The 13,269-nt window shown below is 42.1% G+C and overlaps 1 long non-coding RNA gene across 1 annotated transcript in view; it reads left to right on the forward strand.

Annotated features, from left to right (window-relative positions):
• The window catches only part of LOC107184514, a 34,678-nt gene extending 34,065 nt beyond the window's left edge, over window positions 1-613 (forward strand). Inside the window, exon 3 of the long non-coding RNA XR_001515363.1 lies at window positions 589-613. This is a non-coding gene — a long non-coding RNA (uncharacterized LOC107184514). The remainder of the gene's footprint in view (window positions 1-588) is intronic.
• The last annotated feature ends 12,656 nt before the right edge of the window (window positions 614-13,269 follow it).

Consider the following 13,269-nt stretch of genomic DNA (forward strand, 5'->3'; position numbering starts at 1 on the left):
TCTTTTCTTAAATGTATCAAACCACCCTCTACTAGCCTTAAACAAATTTTTCATATATCACTGCCTGGGAAATGCTATCACCAGCTAACTGCTTTTCATTTATCCAATCAACAATTTTTCTACCAATTCCAATTGCCTGGATTGTTGTTTTGTGAGCACTTTCACACCCTTAGCAACATTAGCATTCTTGATGACCTCTTTGTTTTAAAATTCTGCTAATTATAGATTTCCCCGGCAATAAAAGCATTCTCTTCTTCGTTGCCTGAGAGATGCTTTTTGTCATGCTGAGGTATCAGCATGAAAGGGTTGTCAGGTTGAAAACTAAAGTTTTGATCCACAAGGGAGACAATTTTTCTGTGAACAACTTGGGTGAGAATCAAATTGTTCTGGATGGAAGACATTTGAGAATCAAGGTTTGACTGAATAAGACCTCTCTTGTCCAGCTGGTGTTGCTTAGTGGTTAAGCGTCGACCTATGAACCTGGAGGTCACAGTTCGATTCCCAGTTAGGGCACAAGCCTGGGTTGCAGGCTCCATCCTCAGTAGTGGGTGTGCAGAAGGCTGACAATAGATAATTCTCATCATTGAGGTTTCTCTCTCTCTCTCTCTCTCTCTCTCTCTCTCTCTCTCTCTCCTTTCCTCTCTGAAGTCAATAAAAATATAGTTTTAAAAAAAGAAAAATCCAAATTTTTTCACTTCATATAATAGTTGCATTAAACATTACAGACACAAGAAAAAGCTTATTGAAATTTTTCTCTCATTCCCAAGTCCACTCTTCTGTTCAGAGCAGCTCCCCTCCTCCACCATGTAACTGAGGAGACAAAAGGAAGCTAGGTAGTGTTAGGTCGACAAAGGATGACACATGAGGCCAGAGTGGTGAGGGATTATGAATTTATTCGATCATCCGCACACCAGGTGGCCGAGCCTGGATGGCTCCAGCGCCCAGTGAGGGGAGTCAGCGGCTTTTCAAGGACTTTTGGCGGGCTTTTTTTCTGGGTGGAGACTCCTTTATGCATACCAGAAGGGGAGATAATGGAATGTGATCACCGCAAGTGAAATGTGGTCTCAGCGAAGGGGATGTCCATAGTGAAATGACCTGAAAAGCCAGTTCCTGGGGAGGAGGCATATCAGTTCAATTGCTCCATTAAACCTAACCTAACCTAACAGGTAGATAGGGGTGGGGCCACGGGGAAAGGACATGGAACCGGGAACCCAGCTAGGTGGAGTTACTAAGGCACCCAAACTGCGCAGGGAAGAAAGGGCACTCTCTAGAGAGGCATGAACTTTATTTTATTTATTTATTTATTTATTTAATACTTTTTAAATTGATTTTTTACAGAAAGGAAGGGAGAGGATAGAGAGTTAGAAACATCGATAAGAGAGAAACATCTATCAGCTGCCTCCTACACACCTCCTACTGGGGATGTGCCTGCAACCACGGTACATGCCCTTGACCGGAATCGAAACCTGGACCCTTCAGTCTGCAGGCCGACTCTCTATCCACTCAGCTAAACTGGTTAGGGCTACAATAGGGGGAGCCGGGGAGTTGAGATAAAACAGGCGGCTTGTAGCATTTTTTTTCCTTTCAAGTCCACAGGGCGATGCTCTATCCACTGAGCCAAACCGGTTAGGGCAAGAGGCATAAACTTTAAAATGTGTGGGCATTGCTAAGACAGACAGCCTGCAGATAACCAATCAAAAGGCAGGAAGATGTATAAACCAATCCAAAAGGCATTGCTAAGGCAGAAGTCTTTGAAAAGACCAATTAGGAGCTAGCAAGACTACCCACCCCTACATAAAAGGTGCGCACTTCTGGTCACCGTCTCTTCTCCCCGCACACGATGGCTTCCTGACATTTGTTCCTGTGGCAGGGGCGGCACGTGGCTTATGGCCATGTGGGCCTCCACACATGGACTCTCAGACTTCAATGCGCTCGGATGTCAAACTATTCCCCCCTGCAACATGGGAAGGAAGCTCCGGACCCTGGCCTGCTCCTGGAACCCCGGCTGCACCTTTGCCAGGGCTGGCTTCTCCCAATCAATTTTGTTCCCGCTCATTATTTTTATCCGCCACTTCAGTCTCCGATTTTCTCGAGACAAGAACTCAGACTCCAAACAACACCCACATTTGTTGGTATCATAACCTTCGCTCAGTTTATAACTTACGTAACCATAGTACACTTTAAAAGCCAGAAAACTGACTCACGGCCAAATCTGGGCTGAAATGCCAAAAAGCATACACATTTTAAAAATGTTCCCAGACTCCACGTTTTCCATATGCCAGACACTGCCCCACCGAGAGAGCGGAGCCTGGCTTCTGGCCCTGAAGCGTTATAGTGCCATGAAGTGTCCACAGTTCAGAGGACAATGTCTCTTATGTACGGCAGTTGCCCCTTATCCTTGGGGGATATGGTCCAAGGGTCCCCCATGGATGCCTGAGACCGTGGAGTACCAAACCCAATATATGCTGTTTTTTCCTGTATATACATACCTATGATAAAGTTTAATTTATAAATTAGCACAGGGAGAGATGAACAACAATAATAAGATGGAACAATTATAACAATATACTGAAGTAATGTTTATATGAACGTGGACTCCCTCTCTCTCTCAAAATACCGTATTAAAGGGCACTCACCTTTTCACTTCAAGGAAGCTCTGTATGGCTTCTCTTTGGCTTCCCCAAGCTGCCAGGGTCACCACTCTTGTGTTTTGGGACCATTACTGAGGAAAGTTAGGGGTTACCTGAGCCAGAGCACTGCCATCCTCCTCAGTCAAGATGGCTACTCAGTGACTACAGTGGGGCCTTGACTTACGAGTTTAATTCGTTCCGTGACGGAGCTCATAACTCAAATTACTCGTATGTCAAATCAAAAAGTGAACGAGTGAGACAGGTGACGCTGGGCTGATGTTGTGGCGTTCACTGAGACGTTCGCTGCGCCAACTGGCGGTGGGGTACCGGGAGCTGGCTCGTAACCCGAAGTTTAGCTTGCAACTCAAAGCAAAAAATCGGCCGAGAGATGGCTCCTATCTCAAAAAACTCGTTAGTCGGCACACGCGTAAGTCAAGGCCCCACTGTACCTCAGGGGAACATCCAGCGCAGAGAGGCAGGACAAAGGCGTGATTCACGTTCTGTGTGGGACAGGACCGGAGCCGCAGACTACGCGAGATTTCATCGCGTGCGGGAGACCACGCGAGATTTCATCAGCTCGGCTCAGAAAAAAACGAGAGATTTCAGTGGGCCACTCAGAACGGCTGGGGATTTCACCAGGCTACTCAGAAAGGCGCGCAGTTTAAAACTTATGAATTGTTTATTTCTGGAATTTTCCATTTAATAACCTTTGGACCGCAGTTGGCTGCAGGTAACTAAAACCAAGGAACGCCAAACCAAGGAGAAGGGGAGACTACTGTCCTGTTGACTCTGGAGAAATGAATGAGTGGAGGGAAACGCTAGCCTTGATAGAGTTTCCTGCTTGTTTTCACTCAGAAACATTTAACACGCCTTTATTTTAAGGCACTACAGTAAAGTGTGTTTTAAAACATCTACAGTGATTCCAGATAATGTCCGAGTATTCTCTGGCCTCAAAGAGGTGGACCATCCTTTCCATCAGGGACCCGGGTTTGGAAGGAGGAGGGGGAGAAACTCCACGTGGAGAAACCGGATTAACAGGACCTCAGCCGGGTGACCACGGGCTGGAGGACCCAAGGAGACATGACAGCTCAGTGTAGCGTGGTGTCCTCGATGCGGGTCCCAGGACAGAGAAAAGATACTAGGGGACATTTGAATAAATAGAAATACACTTTGGACTTTAATTAATAACATTGTCTACGTTTTGCTTTGTCTAAGAAAAAAGGAGAGTTTCTCTAGCAACCTGACTGCAACAACTCTTCCCAACAAAGGAATGCCTTCCTGCAGACTTACGTTTTAACTAACAGTCTTTCTTTTATCCGGTGTAAAAGGACTCGGCGATAACATGGGTGACTGTCATTTAGAACAAACCCAAATCCTTATTAACAATTATATTCAGCTTTTGTCCTCACCTTTTTTTCCTTCAAAAAGTGAATAAAGGAGAACAAAAACAAAAAATACCCAAGAGTGGAGAAAAGGTTCTAGAACCAGACTGGCTCCACTCTGTATTGGGTGTGCAACCTAGATAATTTCCTCAAATACTCTAAGCCTCAGTTTCCTCGTCCTACACTGACTATACTAATGCCTTGCCTACAGGCTTTTACCTAAAATGTATGGTCAGTTCTTGATCCATAGTGACTCGATCTAGTTTACCTTACTCCACTGTGTCTCAGTTTCAACTGTGACATGTTACACTAATATTAGTATCTACTTCAAAGTTTAGGTTGGATAATATATACAAAATGTTTGGCAAGTGCGTAGGGTCTATTAAATATTTAATAAGCATTAGCTTTCGTTATTGAAACTCCATCTCCATCAATTACAAATACATATTAGTAATTGAAACTGAAGTCAGATAGCAGAAGAAAATCCTGTAGAGCAGTGGTTCTTAACCAGGGATGATTGTACTTTGGGGACATTTGGCATTTAGTTGAAATAGAGAGCAGTGACCATGTGAGTTAATCCACGCCAGACCTGTGGTGAGGACCCATCAGAAAGCTCTGTGGTCAGTATTCTTTTCCTCCACAATCTTCTTCATTTTTCACATCCTCCAAGTGCCTACACCAGAAATCCAAGCCCACAACCTCTGTCTGGATCTCTCTGCCTATGGGATCAAGGTCACGTCTGCAACAGAGGACTCCCTGAGCTTGCATCCGAGAATCCAGGTTTCCATGTGAAAAATCTATGAACCTTCTGACACCCATCGATGGCTTTGGCATGCCCAGCTTGTGATTCCAAAGTTGTTGAATTTCTCCATCATACTTTCTGCAGCTCAGTAAGTATAGGGAGAACTGGGTCAGGATTTATTTATATTTTGATCATCTAAGAAACTAAAGTACCTTCAACTTTACTTTGTGTGGTTTTCTTTTCTTTTTTTAAAAATATATTTTATTGATTTTTCACAGAGAGGAAGGGAGAGGGATAGAGAGGAAGGGAGAGGGATAGAGAGTCAGAAACACAGATGAGAGAGAAACATCAATCAGCTGCCTCCTGCACACCCCCTACTGGGGATGTGCCCACAACCAAGGTACATGCCCTTGACCGGACTCGAACCTGGGACCTTTCAGTCCATAGGCTGATGCTCTATCCACTGAGCCACAGCAGCCAGGGCTGTGTGGTTTTATTTTCAAATAAAGATTGTCATCAATGCTGCTATTATATAAAATTATGTAAATAACATTTATTGATTTCTAAAATGCAGTTCTGTAATTCTACCCCAGAGTTAAAAAAAAAAAAAATGTTTCCAGGCCCAGTATTGGTAAATCACGCAAATTGTCATATTCCTAAAGGACAAATTTGCTGAGATTTGAATGTAAACGTTTATTATTAGTAATCTGTGGTCGTGTAACAAATGACTCCCGAATTTAGCAGCTTAAAACAACACAAATGGTGTCACAGAGTCTGTGGGTCAGGAATCCAGGTGTGGCTCAGCTGGTTTCCTCTGGTTCACTGTCTCTCACCCAGGTTGCAATTCAGGTGTTTGTCAGGCCTGCACTCATCTCAAAGCTTAACTGGGACGTGTGTGTGCGTGTGTGTGTGTGTATGTGTGTGTGTGTGTGTGTGTGTGTGCGCGTGAACCTGCTTTCAAGTTCTCTTATGTGGCTTTGGCAGGAGATATCAGACCTTTGACACGCAGGCCTCTCTGTAAAGCAACTCATAACATGGCAAGTAAATGGCTCCCTCAATATGAGTGAGCAAAGAGGGAGAGGCTAAACATCCAAGATGGAAGCCACAGGCTTTTTATACCCTAATCTCGGAAGAAATATCCATTTTTCTGCCATATTGTATTTATTAGAAGAAAGTTCATCAAGTCTACATTCAAGGGGTGGGTGTTACACAATGGCATGAATACCAGGGGATAGGGTCGCTGGGAGCTGTCATAGAGGCTGCCTTTTATTACCTGTGAGTATTAAGTCAGGAATGTCCTTAATCAACATACCACATTACTTGTGACTCTAGATTAAATAGCTCAAAAGCATCTTGGGTTATTTTTCCAGGCTTATTGTTTAGGTATCAAAAAATTATATATTTGGGGGCGGGGGGGTGGGGGGGGGAGAAGAGGAAGAGAGAGGATCAGCCCTAATCCCCCCAATGTAAATACTTTTATTTTTGCCTTCGGTTCTTAACCAAATATATAAATACTAAAGGCCTGGTACATGAAATTCGTGCATGGGTAGAGTCCCTAGGCCGGGTGACCTGCAGGGCTATCAGGGGGCCCCCAGTGGCACCCACCTTGGCTGGCCTGGGGCCTGTGGGTAGCTCCTGCATTGAGCACCTGTCCCCTGGTGGTCAGTGAGCATCATAGCAACCGGTCATTGCGCTGGTTGTTCTGCCGTTTGGTCGATTTGCCTATTAGGCTTCTATTATGTAGGAGGATTTGTACATTATTACAGTGGTCTTGTATAGTCTTTGGTGCCCCATTTTTTTGTTTTTTGCACTTAGAAACATATCATAAAGAATAATGCATGCTTCTAGAGAATCTTCATAATCATCCTTTTAACATACACTAGGTCTTTATTATCCCAAGGTCATTTGTTCTCTTAAGCAAGGCCTTAAGCCAAAACTGTGTTTGTTATAAATGGAGAGAAAATTGTAGCTACAAATTATGACAATAAGTTTATTTATCCAAGTGTAGGCCATAATAGCAACTTTTCTAAATCTTAGAATAAAAAATGAAGCAAATGTTAACTTTGGGGTAAAGGGATGGTACATTTTTTCTGCAAAAGTATATGATAGCATTATAGACCATGTCCTTCACAATTGATCTGCATATTAGGAACATAAAAAAGGCCTCACTGGCAAAAACAATATTCAAGAACTTCATGAATTTTTAACAGTGGCTTTTTCTCTAGCTCTTAATCCAAGTATATATTTTAAGTGCTCATTATCATCCTTTATCCAGTTTAATTGTTAACTAGTGTACTTCTGTGAGTTCCTTTGCTTGCAATTAAAGTGCTTCTCTGAAATCACCAGTATTGATTTTATGAAGGCCCACACTTTGGAAAAATTTGCAATTCTGATTTGTAATTAATTTACATTGACTGTATTTGCATTATATTGTTAAATGTTCACTAGAGTTGCCTATCAGACCAATCAAAAAGATATTGATGATGGTGGGCATAAATTAGTAGTACTGTTAATGAGGAAGAGATGCTAACGGGTGAATATTTTATAGGTGTAGAATTCATTATTGAACCATTTCATATCATGATTTTTTTTTCTTCAGAATTACTTCTCTCCCTAGACTGCATGCAGTATTTTGATGCTGACGTTTCTTCTAATGGACTTCCTTCTGTGGAGGTACAATGGGGGTGGGTGGCAGGCGTTCTTGGAGGCTTATAAAACTTCTCACTGAGTATCAGTACCACACAGGCACGTACCTCCCACATCCCTGCCTTCTTCCTTGCTAAAGCAGTCATGGTCTGTTCCTGGTTAGATGTAACTGGCTCCTCCCTGCCCTCAGGCAAATCTCCTTTGTTCTGACTGGATAAACAGAATTCCATTTTCCTTGCAAATGATCAGTTCAAGGATGGTGTGTGCCACAATTCTGGCCCATGCGGGTGTCCTGGAAGATTTCCCTCAGTCTTGAACACGGACAAAAGAAAGGGACATTTCCGCCCTGGCCTGTGTGACTCGGTTGGGCATCATCTTGTGCACCAAAACATTGCCAGTCCGATTCCCAGTCAGGGCACATACCCAGGTTGTTGGCTTAATTCCTGGTAGGAGGCAGGCAGGAGGCAGCCATTCAATGTTTTACTTTCACACATTCATGTTTCTCTCTCTCTCCCTCTCCCTTCCTCTCTCCCTTAAAAAAAAAAGTGTGCTCTTGCTTCCTAATAATCCTAATTGGTTTGTGTTAATTAAAAAAAAATACAAAGGGGACATTTCCTTTTTCTGCCTCTGGATATTACCTTCTCACTTTAGAACTGTGGGTAGAGATCTTGGAACCATGAACAAAGCCAGAGCAAGAAAAGAAGCCAGTATCCCTTCTAGAATACGTTTTCAGGTTATCCCCAACTTCTTTTTTCTCTTATTGCTTTAGCTCTTGATGCTACAACAAAGAGATGTGTTCTTTATTGGGTATGGTAATTCCTTCCCCCATCCCAAAGTGATGCCTATCATGTCTACAGAAGAAAAGTTCTCAAACCAATCACCTGAAAATTGAATGGGCATATATATGATAGTCTGACCCAGGGGTCCTCAAACTATGGCCCAGGGGCCACATGCGGCCCGCCGAAAACATTTATCCGGCCGCCGGGTGTTTTTGCCGCCGCTGCCTGTTGCTTAGCAGCCGATTAGTTTTTTTTTTTAAACTATAGTCCGGCCCTCCAACGGTCTGAGGGACAGTGAACTGGCCCCCTGTTTAAAATGTTTGAGGACCCCTGGCTCTAACCATTATGCTATACACCTGAAACTAATACAAAATAATATTGAATGTAAACTGTAATTGAAAAATAAAAATAAAAATAAATGAATGGGCATGTTCAGCATATCTCCTAATCCATAAAATCTTTAAAATTCAAGGCCAAATTAGTCTGCATGTAAAAGAAGTTAATTTAAGTGCTCTCTTCATCTAGGGCAGTGGTTCTCAACCGTGGCTGCACATTAGAATCACCTGGGAATCTTGTTAAAATCCTGATTTCTGGGCCTTAACCTCCAGAAATTCTGTTTCTTTGTTATGGGGTGGGGCCACAACATTAGTAACAAAGAAACAGAATTTCCGGAGGATGAGGCCCAGAAATCAGGATTTTAAAAAGATTCCCAGGTGATTCTAATGTGCAGCCAAGGTTGAGAACCACTAATCTAGGGTCTTAGATTCTTATATACTATCTGAGTTTAATGGAAAGTAATTTACCATTATTTAGTACACGGAGCACTTTGGCAGTCTGATGAACCTTCTCAGGCTTGCTTTGAAATGCATAAAATAAGATATATGTAATGACAAAACTGATAGAATTGAAATACAATTATCAATATATTTTCAAAGATTTTGTGACACAGAATATATGTGCTTTTTAAAATATTGTATGAAATAAGTCCTAGAGACAGTTCTAATAACTTGGTTAATTTCAAAGACAAGATAAGCATGAACAGTGTTTCGAGATTTCTGTAACAACTGTCATGTCACATGAAAATAACCATGATTTTTATTGCAGACAATGTCATGATGCTACAGTCCAGTCACTGCATTTTCTTCTTTTTTTTTAAAAAAAATACATTTTTATTGATTTCAGAGAGGAAAGGAGAGAGATAGAAACATCAATGATGAGAGAGAATCATTGGTCGGCTGCCTTCTGCACACTCCACACTGGGGATTGAGCCTGCAACCCAAACATATGCCCTTGACCATAATCGAACCTGGGACCCTTCAGTCCACAGGCTGATGCTCTATCCACTGAACCATACCAGCCAGGGTGTCACTGCATTTTCAATGGAAGGAAATGCTAAACTTCAGGTAGAGTCTAATCAAAGTAGAGTTATAATTTTTTTTGTGGTCTCAGGTTAAGAACTGAATATAGATTGTACCTAAGTATTATCTTTACGATTAACCCTTTACCTTTCTAAACACAAATTTAAATAACTGCTTAACCTTCACTCTCACTCTCCATGGATACCAACTGTGAGAAATTAGTTTCTTGGTTTGTTGTTAAAAATCTTGTTGGCAAAGATTTTTATGAGCCTGTGGGGTGGATTTCCTGAAGCAGAGACCTAGGTTCTCAAGTTTCTTGCCTTTTGCTCATAGATAATGAAGACCATCCATCTACTCAGCATTCAGTGCCTAGAAGGTGGACATAGATCCCCATTCAAGGGGCACTGAGATGCCTTGAGTGCAGTGCTGCGGAAGCTGTGTGCGATCATGCTCACCCTCAGGCGGGCTGTGCCTGCCTCCCGCTGGGTGAAGACAGGGTGTCACCATGGAGGGAGTGCTCCACTTTAACACAGGTGAGCTGCTGCATGGGGAGGGTTCTGAGGATTTGCTTAGAGCAGCTGTGGGCAAACTACGGCCCGCGGGCCAGATCCGGACTGTTTGAAATGAATAAAACTATTGAAAAAAAAGACCGTACCCTTTTATGTAATGATGTTTACTTTGAATTTATATTAGTTCACACAAACACTCCATCCATGCTTTTGTTCCGGCCTTCCGGTTCAGTTTAAGAACCCATTGTGGCCTGGCTTAGAGTGTTCCGTTGAGCGTGGGAGTGAAGAGGGGGTGGGAGGTTGGAGGGAGCAGGGACCTAAGTAGGGCAAAGCAAAGTGCTATCTATCTACTTGGGCAGATTATAAATTTCTTAAGGGCAGGGACCATATTTTCAGAGGCAGCGTGACATCATGGTACAAGTTAGGGCACCAGAACTTCGTCATGTGCTACTACCTTAATACCCTCTCTCAGCCTCTGCGTCATAGCTGTATAGTGGGGGATATTAATAGTGTACTCTTCAGAGGGCTGTTGTGAGATTCAATGAGTTAATATGTCTGAAGTGGTTGAGTTAATATGTCTAAAGTGGTTGGTAAGAATTGAATAACATTGGCCATATTTTCCATCTTTTTAAACCTATGGAGGTTTTTCTATGCTTGGTACAGCCAATGAACACAATAATTTCTTAATGAGTTAAAATAATGCCCAAAACTGAAGAACAAGAATTTCCTTTATTACCACAGCCGATTCAGATTGCTGTTATAGAGTCGTGGATAAGACAGTGGCTGTTGGGAAGATTGCCTAGATCAGCGGTTCTCAACCTGTGGGTTGTGACCCCTTTGGCTGTTGAACAACCCTTTCACCGGGGTCGCCTAAGACCATCCTGCATATCAGATATTTACATTATGATTCATAACAGTAGCAACATTACAGTTATGAAGTAGCAATGAAAATAATTTTATGGTTGGGTCACAACATATGAGGAACTGTATTTAAATGGCCAGAAGGTTGAGAACCACTGGCCTAGATCAAACCCAGGCTCCATCACTTATAATCTGTGACTAAATTAGGAGAGTTACTAGCCTTTCCTTACCTCCCTGGTAAAATGGAGAAAATAACAGCATCAATTTCATAGGGTTTTTATGATAATTAAACAAACATAAAGTTTCTTGCATAGTGCCTACAAAATAACATTATTTGTTCCCAGTTATTTCATGTTTACTATGTAGCACTCTCTGTTCTAAGCACCTTACAGGCATTAACATTACCCCCATTTTCCAGATGGGGAAACTAAGGTCTAATGTGATTAACCAGCTTGTGGCAGAGCAGACTTGCATACAGGCATTCAGCATCGATTACACTGCCTCCAGCTGCATATGAGGGCTATTTTCATGGAATTGGAGATGTGGAAAGCATCAGGGATGAAGAGAAGGGCAAAGATAAAAAGATTAGGAAAACATTTTTAAAAAGAGGAGATTTGGAACTTGAAAGAGAAAGGAAATAAATTATCCTTGTGTTTTCAGCTGAAGAAATGGAGGTCTAGGACCTAGACTCTAGGTTAAGATTGTTACCCCAGCACCCACTGGAACTAGGAGGTGAAATGAAGGTCCCGATGCAGTTCTGTCAGACTCTAGAAGCCATGCACCCTCATTGTCCCCATCTCTTCCTCCATCTCACACACTGATACACACACACACACACACACACACACACACACACTGCAGTGAGGAGCAGATCTAGTCCCTCTCTCTGGTTTTTATTTTAAGAATTCAATCATGATTCCAAGTACCAAGCCTATGAGGAAATTAGATGGCAGAGGAATGACTTTTGGGGGTATGATTCATTTTATTTCTGCTAGGTCAACAAAATGTGCTTTGTTGCCTCAAGGAACTAAATCAGGCTGGTTAAATAACCCTGTTAACTATAAATATTCTCTTGATTTATGAAAAAATAAATGTGCATTGATTTAGATTAGTGCAGCTACAAAATATATACATGGCATGGGTCCTTTTGTTTCAATTTGCATTTCAGTGTGGCCTTTAAATGTGAGCACCAGATTAAGCATTTGAAATAATGGCAAGAATAATAATGATAATGAGAGAGATACAATAATGATGATTGTTTATTGAGTGCCTGACTTGTGTTGGGCATTTTACTGGGACCTTTCTATCCATTATACTGCTTAATTTTCTCAAAAAAATATTATGAGGGCACACTTCTGAATTGGGGAGTACTTTGTAAATTATATAATTGTCTAACCATTATGCTGTACACCTGAAACCAATATAAAATATTGAATATCAACTCTAACAGAAAAAAATAATAGCTAGCTTTGTGCCTGGCACTGTGCTGACATTTTTTGATTCCCCACCCAATTCTGGAACATTTACATGAATATGTTTGACAGAATCTGGGGTGAATCTTGGGCTCCAGGGCTTGGAGTCCTTGGAAAAATTCATTTGCAAGAAAGTGATAGCTGAGGATCAAAGTGACATCTTGGAAACTTTGGTTACCCAAATAAGACACTCTAAACAAGCGATAGGAGACTTTAAACCAAACATATCAAACTTGCAGCCCGGGATCTGCATGCGGCCTACAACAAATATTTTTGCCACCCAGCCAATATAACAGTATGTAAGAAACATTTTCATAAAAATTTTGTAACTTAATTTTTACAATATCATGTTATACATAATCCTATATAATAAAAACCTAATATACAAATCGACCAAACGGCGGAACAACCGGTGGAATGACCGGTCACTATGACGCGCACTGACCACCAGGGGGCAGACGCTCAACATAGGAGCTGTTCCCAGCCAGCAAGCCTAAGGCTGGCCAAGGGGGGTGTCAGGGGAGCCTCCCCTACCCCCCTGATTGCCCTGCCGGTTGCCCCACAGATTGGCCCTGATCACTGGCCAGGCCTAAGGACCCTACCCGTGCATGAATTTTGTGCACCGGGCCTCTAGTTATTAATAACCAACTACAATGTTCGCTAATGACTAATTACTATAATTGTGTTGCATTCATTTCCCTTATGCGCCTTATGCGCAGGCGCACCATTTCTCTCCAATAATATTAGCAGCAAATATTTTGGCAGTCGATGGCCACATCATTAGTCTTGTACTGACTTGTTTGGTGTGTGCAACAGGAAATATTTCGCTTTCGGAGAACAAGAAAAATAGGTTTATTTGCATTATGCTTATTAATTTGTGAAGTATTCAG

This window comes from Myotis davidii, unplaced genomic scaffold, assembly GCF_000327345.1.
Source record: "Myotis davidii unplaced genomic scaffold, ASM32734v1 scaffold391, whole genome shotgun sequence".
In the NCBI taxonomy this organism is placed as follows: Eukaryota; Metazoa; Chordata; class Mammalia; order Chiroptera; family Vespertilionidae; genus Myotis; species Myotis davidii.